The sequence below is a fragment of the Heptranchias perlo genome, chromosome 3 (genome assembly GCF_035084215.1).
Source record: "Heptranchias perlo isolate sHepPer1 chromosome 3, sHepPer1.hap1, whole genome shotgun sequence".
Taxonomy (NCBI): domain Eukaryota; kingdom Metazoa; phylum Chordata; class Chondrichthyes; order Hexanchiformes; family Hexanchidae; genus Heptranchias; species Heptranchias perlo.
Genome location: NC_090327.1, coordinates 48,625,236 through 48,637,725, shown reverse-complemented (window position 1 = coordinate 48,637,725; position 12,490 = coordinate 48,625,236). Strand labels below are relative to the sequence as shown.

The 12,490-nt window shown below is 41.6% G+C and overlaps 1 protein-coding gene across 2 annotated transcripts in view; it reads left to right on the top strand.

The window, feature by feature from the left end:
- lrrcc1 (leucine rich repeat and coiled-coil centrosomal protein 1) overlaps nt 1-12,490 on the top strand; it is a 165,141-nt gene that overhangs the window by 17,519 nt on the left and 135,132 nt on the right. The window lies entirely within an intron of this gene.

The window sequence follows — 12,490 nt, the reverse complement described above, 5'->3', positions numbered from 1 at the left end:
TGGCCAAGTTGACATTAATTATGCATGAGTTTGGACAGAGAGTGTCAGCAACCTGTTCAGTGTTGGGGCATCGAAGCTGAGCCTGATCCTGTCCTCATCTAACATCCATAGATGAGCAGTTTTACAAGGTATTGTTGATAGCATTCTGGAGTAGGAACCCTGTCTGCTTTTTCCCCCTACATCTTAAACCAGAAACATAGCACCCATTTGCAGCATCTCTGTAGCTGAAGCATACACCATCAGATACTGTGTGTCTGCATTAGCTTTTTTTAAAATAAAGATTGAATGAAGCAGGTGCAGACTGATGTTTTATGATTTGAAAAGTCATACAGCAAATAGTAAACCACACACCAAATTCACTGCTGTGCAGAGGTTTTAATAATTAATACAACAGGATGGGGAAATAGTTTGGTGCAGCTCTGTTACTGTAATGTATATTTCCTATTTGTTTTCTATTGCTTAAAGTGCTATGCAAGTTTTATTTAAGTTAGATTCTGAATTTCTCTACCCTGTTGCCCATCCCCTTTCCTCTTTTGTTTTAAGTTGGAAATATGTTGTCCTATATGTTTTCGACCCTGTATCCTTACAATGTTAAAAACAAGATACTGTAATTCTTTCCTTCTTCCTGCAGCCGTGAAGTTTTTGTAACCCAAGCTTATTAGCATTATATACTCATTACTTCCTGATTTACTTTGTTCCGTCCTTTGCTTTTCTCAACCATAGTGGTATCCTTTACCATACACCTTGGTCCATCAGCTTGGTTTCGGAAGTTTTAAAAAATGCACTATAAAAAAGTAATCTGCTTATGTCATAGTATGTATACTGTAAATGAGTTGTTTTTTTAAAAACCTTGTCCACAATTTTCAACATATTTGATATAAATAACATGTAGAGTGGTGCTCAGTGGTTTAAGAAAAATAAATTATCAGTGAGTTGGACCAGTGTAGCTTGCTGGCATTTTGGGCTCATGAGTTTAAAATGTGCCAGCTTGACTCGGTTGTTTTTTTTTTATTCGTCACAAGGATGTGGGCGTCGCTGGCAAGGCCAGCATTTATTGCCCATCCCTAATTGCCTTTGAGAAGGTGGTGTTGAGCCGCCGCCTTGAACCGCTGCAGTCCGTGTGGTGAAGGTTCTCCCACAGTGCTGTTAGGTAGGGAGTTCCAGGATTTTGACCCAGTGACGATGAAGGAATGGTGATATGTTTCCAAGTCGGGATGGTGTATGATTTGGAGGAGAACGTGCAGGTGGTGTTGTTGCCATGTGCCTGCTGCCTTTGTCCTTCTAGGTGGTAGAGGTCACGGGTTTGGGAGGTGCTGTTGAAGAAGCCTTGGCGAGTTGCTGCAGTGCATCCTGTGGATGGTACACATTGCAGCCACTGTGCACTGGTGGTGGAGGGAGTGAATGTTTAGGGTGGTGGTTGGGGTGCCAATCAAGCGGGCTGCTTTGTCCTGGATGGTGTCGAGCTTCTTGAGTGTTGTTGGAGCTGCACTCATCCAGGCAAGTGGAGAGTATTCCATCACACTCCTGACTTGTGCCTTGTAGATGGTGGAAAGGCTTTGGGGAGTCAGGAGTTGAGTCACTCGCAACAGAATACCTAGCCTCTGACCTGCTCTTGTACCAACAGTATTTATGTGGCTGGTCCAGTTAAGTTTCTGGTTAGTGGTGACCCCCAGGATGTTGGTGGGGGATTCGGCGATGGTAATGCCATTGAATGTCAAGGGGAGGTGGTTAGATTCTCTCTTGTTGGAGATGGTCATTGCCTGGCACTTGTCTGGCGCGAATGTGACTTGCCACTCACCAGCCCTAGCCTGGATGTTGTCCAGGTCGTGCTGCATGCAGGCACTGACTGCTTCATTATCTGAGGGGTTGCGAATGGAACTGAACACTGTGCAATCATCAGCGAACATCCCCATTTCTGACCTTATGATGGAGGGAAGGTCTTTGATGAAGCAGCAGAAGATAGTTGGGCCTATGACACTGCCCTGAGGAACTCGTGCAGCAGTGTCCTGGGGCTGAGATGATTGGCCTCCAACAACCACTACCATCTTCCTTTGTGCTAGGTATGACTCCAGCCACTGGAGAGTTTTCCCCCTGATTCGCATTGACTTCAATTTTACAAGGGCTCCTTGGTGCCACACTCGGTCAAATGCTGCCTTGATGTCAAGGGCAGTCACTTTCACCTCACCCCTGGAATTCAGCTCTTTTGTCCTTGTTTGGACCAAGGCTGTAATGAGGTCTGGAGCCGAGTGGTCCTGGCGGAACCCAAACTGAGCATTGGTAAGCAGGTTATTGATAGCACTGTCGACGACACCTTCCATCACTTTGCTGATGATTGAGAGTAGACTGACGGGGTGGTAATTGGCCAGAATGGATTTGTCCTGCTTTTTGTGGGCAGGACATACCTGGGCGATTTTCCACATTGTCGGGTAGATGCCAGTGTTGTAGCTGTACTGGAACGGTTTGGCTAGAGACGCGGCTAGTTCTGGAGCACAAGTCTTCAGCACTACAGCCGGGATGTTGTCGGGGCCCATAGCCTTTGTTGTATCCAGTGCACTCAGGTATTTCTTGATATCACGTGGAGTGAATGGAATTGGCTGAAGACTGGCTTCTGTGATGGTGGGGATATCGGGAGGAGGCCGAGATGGATCATCCACTCGGCACTTCTGGCTGAAGATGGTTGCAAACGCTTCAGCCTTGTCTTTTGCACTCACGTGCTGGACTCCGCCATCATTGAGGATGGGGATGTTTACAGAGCCTCCTCCTCCCGTTAGTTATTTAACTGTCCTTCACCATTCACGAGTGGATGTGGCAGGACTGCAGAGCTTTGATCTGATCCGTAGGTTGTGGAATCGCTTAGCTCTGTCTATAGCATGTTGCTTCCGCTGTTCGGTATGCATGTATTCCTGAGTTGTAGCTTCACCAGGTTGGCACCTCATTTTTAGGTCTGCCTGGTGCTGCTCCTGGCATGCTCTTCTACACTCCTCATTGAACCAGGTTGATCCCCTGGCTTGTTGGTAATGGTAGAGTGAGGAATATGCCAGGTCATGAGGTTACAGATTTTGCTGGAATACAAATCTGCTGCTGCTGACCCACAGCGCCTCATGGATGCCCAGATTTGAGCTGCTAGATCTGTTCTGAATCTATCCCATTTAGCACGGTGGTAGTGCCACTCAACACGTTGGATGTTGTCCTCAGTGCGAAGACGTGACTTCGTCTCCACGAGGACTGTACGGTGGCCACTCGTACCAATACTGTTGTGTTGTGCAGATGCATCTGCAACAGGTAGATTGGTGAGGTCAAGTAAGTTTTTCCCTCGTGTTGGTTCGCTCACCACCTGCCGCAGGCCCAGTCTGGCAGCTATGTCCTCCAGGACATGGCCCGCTTGGTCAGTCGTGGTGCTACTGAGCCACTTTTGGTGATGGACATTGAAGTCCCCCCCCCAGAGTACATTCTGTGCCCTTGCTAGCTTCAGTGTTTCCTCCAAGTGGTGCTCAACATGGAGGAGGACTGACTCATCAGCTGAGGGAGGGCGGTAGGTGGTAATCAGCAGGAGGTTTCCTTGCCCATGTTTGACCTGATGCCATGAGATTTCATGGGGTCCAGAGTCAATATTGAGGACTCCCAGGGCCACTCCTTCCTGACTGTATATCTCTGTACTGCTACCTCTGGTGGGTCTGCCCTGCCGGCGGGACAGGACATACCCAGCGATGCTGATTGCAGAGTCTGGGACGTTGGCTGAAAGGTATGATTCTGTGAATATGGCTATGTCAGGCTGTTACTTGACTAGTCTGTGGGACAGCTCTTCCAATTTTGGCACAAGTGCCTAGTGTTAGTGAGGAGGACTTTGCAGGGTTGACTGGGCTTGGTTTGCCTTTGTCATGTCCGCTGCCTAGTGGTCCGTCTGCTTTTATTCTTATTATGACTTTTCGTAGCGAGATTTTACAACTGAGTGGCTTGCTAGGCCATTTCAGATGGCGATTAAGAATCAACCACATTGCTGTGGGTCTGGAGTCACATATAGGCCAGACCGATGTAAGGACAGCAGGTTTCCTTCCCTAAAGGGCATTAGTGAACCAGATGGGTTTTTACGACAATCCAACAGTTTCATGGCCACCATTACTGATGCTTGTTTTTTCTAATTCCAGGTTTTTATTTAATTAATTGAACTTAAATTCCCTAGCTGCTGTGGCGGGATTTGAACTCCTGACTCTGGATTACTAGTCCAGTAACATAACCACTATGCTACCGTACCTGTTGTGTTTTTGCTTATATTATAGCATTGGTAACTGAACTTCATAAATAGTTCATTGGTTGTTCTCTTTTTCTCTCTCTCTGTCTTTCTCATCTGTCTGTCTCTCCCTTTCTTTTCCCCCAAAATCACTCTTTTGGAAAACTAGCATTCTATTCCTCCCTACAGTCTGTACAATCAAAGGTTGATTAGCTCATGAATTTTGAAGACAAGCTTACAAATAAAATGTAGCAAATTTGCAGGCAGAACCTAAGGCCAATGGAATTTTGAGATAGGTTTGAGACAATTGATCACTGTTTCATCTTGATAATGGCACCAAATGAGCCACAGTGGAGCCAATAACACCACTCAAGGGTGGTCAACTATGGCTCTTTGAATGCTTTATTTAGCATTTTGGAAGCAGGGCAAAAGAAAATCAACCCTGAGATTTCAAGTAAATTGGAAACAAAGCATATGAAAAGTCACATTGATGGGCAAGGTTTCAACATTTCCAACATTGTATTGTAACTGGTAGTTGCAGTGAGGCTATCTGTGAGCATACTAATGTGCTGTAACAAATATGTTCAACAAGTAAATAGCACTTTGTTTAGGTCCAATTACTTTATGTGCTTAATCCCCTCTAAGTGTTAGCCAGACAAATGTTGAAGAAATTGTGGCAGAAAATGAGACTGTTACAGCACCAGAGGGAATGTCAGAGGAAGAATTTTCTCAGCTAGTTACACTACATACAGTCTTGTTTAATAGTAAAAGTGCTACCCTTTTAAACTATCCAAAGCATATAGCGGGCAAATTGCATTAGCACCAACGTGCCCGCTATAGCCATTTGGGGACTGCATTTAGAACTTATAGTTCTTTGTTTCTTCTTCTGGCTCTTGAACTTTGCATAGCTAACCAGCACTAAGCTGAATATTGTGTACTATACTCTTCTACCAACCTGTTTCAATGTGTAATTAGTTCTGTTTTGTGAAAGAAAAGTGGAGTAAGAAATACCATAATCTAACAGTGTACCAATGAAAGGGAATGAAATGTCAATTTTGAACATCTATCAGAGTCTTTGGTTGCATGGTCTATTTATTTTACCCACAGACCTGGAGTTTTGTTGCTCTCTGGCTCAGGTGTACGACAATTATTTCTGGCTCACTCTCAAAATTCTATCTCAGCCACCCGTTTAAACTCCTTTCCTTTCACATCCAATATTGTAACATTGTTTATCTTTCATGGATTAAGTCTCACTGTTTTTTCCAACTTTTCTTTATTAATTGCCACCATTTTGAATTTCTCTTCTGTTTGTCTTCTCTCACTCTTCCTTATTTTCAGACTTTCACTGTTTTTATAGGTGAGTTTTTAAAATTGTCCTAGAATTTGAAGCAACAAAATCTTTTTTCCTTTCTCTCTTTGCCACTGAGTTCATACTGACTTTTCAAAAAATTTCCCTGTGCATCCTAATTTTCAATTTCACTTCATTTTCATTCCCTCGTAAGGAATAGTTGTTAGTGTAGGATACTATAGAACTCCTGGAAACTGTCAGTGCCTTGATGTATGCAAAAGGCTGCACCGATAGCAATGCTGGTGGACTGTCCCCTCTTTTTGTCCTCCAGCATAACTAAAGCCTGCATGAACATTTGACTGTATGGTTTTACTCTGGCCCAGGCTTAGATGCTCTAATCTTTTGCCACCAGGAACAAAAAAAAGCTGCCACACATCAGTCACTACACTAGTAATACATTTGCAGCCTAGAAAGCTTGCTCTCCAAAGGCTCCAAGATCAGCTAGGAAAATGGAATGGTTTGTAAAACAAAGCATCAGTAGTGGTTGAAGAGGATAGGTTCGAAGGATTGCCCAGGCCAGTTGTAGGCAGAAACAAGGATCGAAGATTACAGATCTGCTTAATTAGAAAGCAGTTACATCGAGTCTACAGCACAGAAACAGGCCATTCGGCTCAACTAGTCTATGCTGGCGTTTATGCTCCAAATGATCCTCCCACCCCTCTTCATCTAACCATATCAGCATAATCTTCTATTCCTTTCTCCCTCGTGCTTATCTAACTCCCCCTTAAATGCATCTATGCTATTTGCCTCAACTACTTCTTGTGGTAGCGTGTTCCACATTCTTACCACTCTTTGGATAAAGAAGTTTCTCCTGAATTCCCTATTGGATTTATTAGTGACTATCTTATAGTTGAATTCCCCACAAGTGGAAACATTTTCTTTACATTTACCCTATCAAACCCTTTCATTATCTTAAAGAGTTTTATCAGGTCACCCCTCAGCCTTCTCTTTTCTAGAGAAAAGAACCCCAGCCTGTTCAGCCTTTCCTAATAAGTATAAGTTGAAAGTATTAAAACAGCAGGGACAAACTCCCAATGCAACCATTTTTCTGTGCAGACTAATAGAACTGACTATCTCATTTAATTTAGAGGAAGAGCTATGAATACCATTATCCCTTTTACAGGATTGCATGGTAGATAGAGGAAACCTGATGAGCTGTGGGACATAATTTATGTCCTGCAAGTGGGCTGTCCTGAATTCTCTGGCTCTTGAATTTTGCATGGTCAAACCAGTCTCACCAGTATTTGATTGGAGAGCATTACGGCTCATCCAGAACTAGATGTTGGACAAGTAGTCTGACAACACAGAGGCAGTAGAAGGGTCGAGAGAGGTGGTGGTGAGGTAGAGCTGGGTGTCGCAGTGTACATGTGGAACCTGACATCTTTTAGGGTTATGTCGCCAAGGGGCAAAATTGTTTATATATAGCGTAGAGCTGTTTAAGTTTTTATAATGCTAGTCCATCTGTAATGTTCACAAGTTGAAAAAAAATGGAAGTAGGCAAGCAGAGTTGAATGCTAGGATCCAATTATTTGTGCAATTGGTCGAAATATGAATGGCAGGACAAAAAAATGTAAATTTATATGGAGAAGAGAAGGACCACAGCATAAGAACAGAAAAGGGAGGCAAAGGAATAAAATCTAAAAATGGATTCTTTTTATAAACGGGATGTGCCCAAAGTTCAGCTTGATCATGCATGCATGATTGGACCTAACTTGGAATGCAAAGAAATGGGGAACAAAGGCCAAGAGAAGAAATGAAGCTGCAGGCAAGGAGGAAAAGTGAGTCCCAGACCCTCAAGAGAATGGTAGGCATGTGGAGAAACAGTAGTATGGAGATGTGGAATATTGCAGACAAAAATTAATGGATAACTTTTGGGGTGCGAGAGGTTTACAACATTTTTAATAGGTTTGTTATCATTAAAAATATTATTTATAGAGCTATATATCCAGCTGGGTCAGAAATAACTGGTTCCACTTTGAGAAAAATTGAATGCAGCAAAAAGATTGATTGAAATTGCAACTTTTAAAGTTGTTCCTTTTTGTATTTTCCCCTTTTATTCAGAGAAACAAGTCCATACAAGCTTCTTGTGAAGTCATTGTGCAGTCTTATTACAGGAGAAAGATTGTTAGTACAGTTAAGCACGTGCTGGAAACTGGCTGTTCTTGGGGTTTAAAGCAAGTTAATGAAGTCCCTCAGGTTTGGCTGGATCGTGGTTTTTCAGGGCCTTGCTATAGAAAGGGATCTTGCAAGGTTGGGCCTTTGCCAAGGGTGGGCAAATCTAGTGCTACAAAGCAACAGAATTTACATCGGGTTACATTGAAACTACAGCACAGAAACAGGCCATTCGATCCAACTAGTCCATGCCGGCGTTTACGCTCCACATGAGCCTCCTCTCTCCGTACTCCATCTAACCCTTTAAGGATACCCTTATACTCCTTTCTCCCTCATATGCTTATCTAGCTTCCCCTTAAATGCATCTATGTTATTTGCCTCAACTACTCCTTGTGGCAGCGTGTTCCACATGCTTACCTCTCTAAAGAAGTTTCTCCTGAATTCCCTATAGGATTTATGAGCCATTATTTTATATTTATGACCTCTAGTTTTGGATTCCCCCACAAGTGGAAACATTTTCTCTACGTCTACCCTATCATTATCTTAAAGACCTCTATCAGGTTACCTCTCAGCCTTCTCTTTTCCAGAGAAAAGAGCCCTAGCTTGTTCAGCCTTTCCTGATAAGGATATCCTCTGAGTTCTGGTGTCATTCTTGTGAATCTTTTTTGCACCTTCTCCAATGCCTCTAAATCCTTTCTATAGTACAGTGCCCAGAACTGTGCACAATACTCCAAGTGTGGTCTAACCAAGTTTCTTTAGAAGTTTAACATAACTTTTTTGCTTTTCAATCCTATCCCTCTAGAAATGAACCCTAATGCTCAATTTGTCTTTTTTATGGCCTTATTAACTTGCATTGCTACTTTTAGCAATATGTGTATTTGTACCCTGAGAGCCCATTTAGACTCTTATTATCCAAGCATTATGTTGCCTCCTTATTCTTCCTGCCAAAATGCATCACCTGACACGTATCCATATTGAAATTCACTTGCCAATTATATGCCCATTCTGCATGTTTAGTAATGTCCTCTTGCATTTTGACGCATTCTTCCTTTGTATTAACTGCACACCCCAATTTGGTGTCGTCCACAAATTTTGAAATTGTACTTTCGATTCCCGAATCCAAATTGTTAATGTAAATTGTGAACAACAGTGGTCCCAGCACCGATCCATCTGGAATACCACTTCCCACCTTTTGCCAATTAAGCCTCTGTTAATTTGTTGTGCTGCTCAAAATTGTTTTTTTTCTAACATTCCTGTGGGGCAGTGATGTGTAGGGAGAATGTCAGGGTAGTGCAGACTTCCAGGAACAGGCCCCTGACTGCTTGGTACTTTGAGTTCCAGTAAGAATCTGAACTATCCGTTCAAACAACCATATGTCCCACAGGTGTTTCATCCACATGATTGCTGTGCGAAAGGTTGCACTTTGCCAGTGGGGAGAGCATAATGTATCTTCTTTCAGCTAGCAGTGACAAATGTGCTAGCTTATGAATTGCCAGAGGCGTTTGTTCTCCATTGGATAAGCACAAGTATGGTTCTGCAAAAATTGTGAAACCCATCATGTTCTCTGTGCCCTCCTGGACTGCTGTCCAGAATGGTTAAATTCTGGGGCACAACCAGAATGTGTATAGCAGTTTGTCTTTCTAGTGTCATTCCCCTAGGGAGGGATGGTTTTTTTTTTAAAAAGCATTTTAGGAATGTGGTACACTGATGTATTATCCTGAGCAGGTGCTCTCGTATTCTGCTGCAGTTGGCAGCTATGAGTGTCTGCTTCCATCTCTATCCATTCTTGCTCTGCTATCTGGTGTTCTTGGACTTGCTTTGTCTTTTGATTTGAAAATATGGGTGGAGATGTGCTTACTGGGTGTTGTGGCTTTTCTGATCAATTCATTGAGTCAGTATTCTTAAGATGTTTATTTGTGCCAAGTAAAAAAGGAATTTTTTTTTCTGCTACAGATGACTTTGGTTTGCCACCATATGGATTTAATATGTGACATGATGTGCTAGACTTTTTAATCATATAGATTTCTTTGTGTTTTTTTCTGTTGTCACATTTGATTTCCCACTTCTCCCCTATTAGGTGACAATAGCCTGCTGACATTGACAATTATCACAGCAGAGCCTGATTTTGATCTCCCCTGTGCTTCCAACATGAGTAGTTGGGTAGCGATCGGAAGTGGGAACCCTGGCTTATCTCCCCTCCCTAACTCGGGTGCTTAGACCAAGTGTAGCGCCCCTACAGGTACCCTGGCTGAGATGAGCTAACTCGGAGATTGAACATGGAACTCTTTTGTACAGCTCAACTACTCACTGAATAAACTTGCTGAGACTTATTTGATTTATTTTTCTCTAATGAGTTTCAGAAACCTTTATTGTTTAGCTAGATGTTTTAGCTGGATTCAAGAGTCAGTTGAATGTTTAAGATCTTAAAGCATTGACCATTTTGATCTATGTTTTATGCTTAATCAATAGTGTTATGCATATTTTTGTTTCAATAAAATCCAGACAACCACATAGACTAGACTTTTTAAAAATACCTCTTTTCTACAGATTTATTTTTGCACTTTGTGTTGTTATATCTATTTTCAGTAAGTGGTAGGTATTTCTCTAGTTGTCTTTAATTTATAGGGCAGTGTGTTGGTCATCAGAGGTAATATAACCACTCACTGGTTTGGGTGTGCATTTAATGAATATGAATGTTTTAAACTGTGGCAGTTCATCAGAATTTGATATTTGCATAAATTAGCATATTTTCAATGAATTCAAATTTCACGCATTAAATGATTTGGGCAAAAGTCTTCTTAGGCTCTTCAAATGAGGTCACTGAATATATTTGCCACCACTAAATTCTGTAAGACGTAGTCCAACTTGCCTGACCTAATTTATTGTGCCACTTCATATATTCAAAGGGATACAGTAGTGCAGTGGTTATTTTACTGAAATAGTAATCCAGAGGCCTGGACTAATACTTCTGATGAATTCAAATCCCACTATTGTATTTGACAAACACAGTTTTAAAAAAAAAGCCGATGTAAAAGTGACTTATGAAGTTGTAACTGAATTCAATAGAAAGGAAGATCGGGAGATGTGTTTAAAGGGCAGCTGATCCGATTTTGCCCATTTTACACAATCCCTTAAAGTTAAAATTACCTCCAAAGAGTGATCAACGTATGGAATAGATTTCCAGGAAAACTAGTGGAAGTGAAAAGTCTGGAATCTTGTTAAGGAACAATTGAATGCTGAAATGGGGGGATCTTCAGGATCTTTCTAGATGGATGAACTAAAACATGGCGATTGCCTTTCTCATCTGTAACTATCTTGTGATGTTACATCGAGTTACATTGAAACTACAGCACAGAAACAGGCTATTCGGCCCAGCTGTTCTTTGCCAGCGTTTATGCTGCAAACGAGCCTCCTCCCTCCCTACTTCATCCAACCCTATCAGGATGCCCTTCTAACTCTTTCTCCCTCATGTGCTTATCCAGCTTCCCCTTAAATGCATCAATGCTATTTGCCTTAACTACTCCTTATGGTAACTTCTTACCACTCTTTGGATAAAGAAGTTTCTCCTGAATTCCCTATTGGATTTATTAGCAACTATTTTATATTATGACCTCTAGTTTTGGACTCCCCCACAAGTGGAAACATTTTTTCTATGTCTACCCTATCATTATCTTAAGACCTCTATCAGGTTACCCCTCAGCCTTTTCTTTTCTGCATTAAAGATTTCCAGCCTGTTCAGCCTTTCCTGATAAGGATATCCTCTCAGTTCTGGTATCACCCTTATGAATCTTTTTTATACCCTTTCCAATACCTCTATATCCTTTCTATGATATGGAGACCAGAACTCTGCACAATATTCCAAGTGTGGTCTAACCAAGGTTCTATACAAGTTTAACATAACTTCTTTGCTTTTCAACTCTATCCCTCTAGAAATGAACCCTGGTGCTTGATTTGCCTTTTTTATGGCCCAATGCAGTACCTTATCAAAGGCCTTTTGAAAATCCAAATATATTAGATCTACTGCATTACCTTTGTCTACCCTTTCTGTTACTTCTTCAAAGAATTCAATAAGGTTGGTCAAGCATGACTTTCCCTTCTGAAATCTGTGCTGACTATTCTTTATTATATTTTTGTTCTCCAGATGTCTTTCTATTACACCTTTCAATAAAGATTCCATCATCTTTCCCACCACCAGTGTTAAGCTAACTGGTATATAGTTCCCTCGACCTGTTCTATTCCCTTTTTAAATATAGGAATAACATTAGCTGTCCTCTAGTCCTCTGACACTATTCCGTTTACGAATTAAATTTTATATATATGTAATTCTGCCTCTGCTATCTCCTCCCTAACTGCTTTTAATATTCGTGGATGCAGTCCATCCGGACCAAGGATTTTATCCTCCAAGTTTGATCAGTTTATCAATTATTACCCCCCCTTTCTAACTTAAATGTTTTAAAATCTTTTTCAACCTTTTCTCTTTCTGTCCTTTCCATCTTATTAGTCTCCCTGGTAAATAATGAAGCAAAGTTACTATTCAATATTTCTGCCATTTCGCTGTCGTTCCCTGTGAGTTTATCTCGTGCATCCCTTTTGACCCTATCCCTATTCTGATTATTCTTTCATGTCTTGTGTGTCTGTAGAATACTTCACTATTTCTATTTTATATTCTTTGATAATTTAATCTCGTAGATCCTCTTTGCTTTCCTAATTGTTTTTTTTTACTTCTTTCCTAACCTCTGCGTATTCCCTTTCGTCATCCTCCTTTATTGTCTGCCTTTTTCTTTAGTTTCAAATTTACCCAT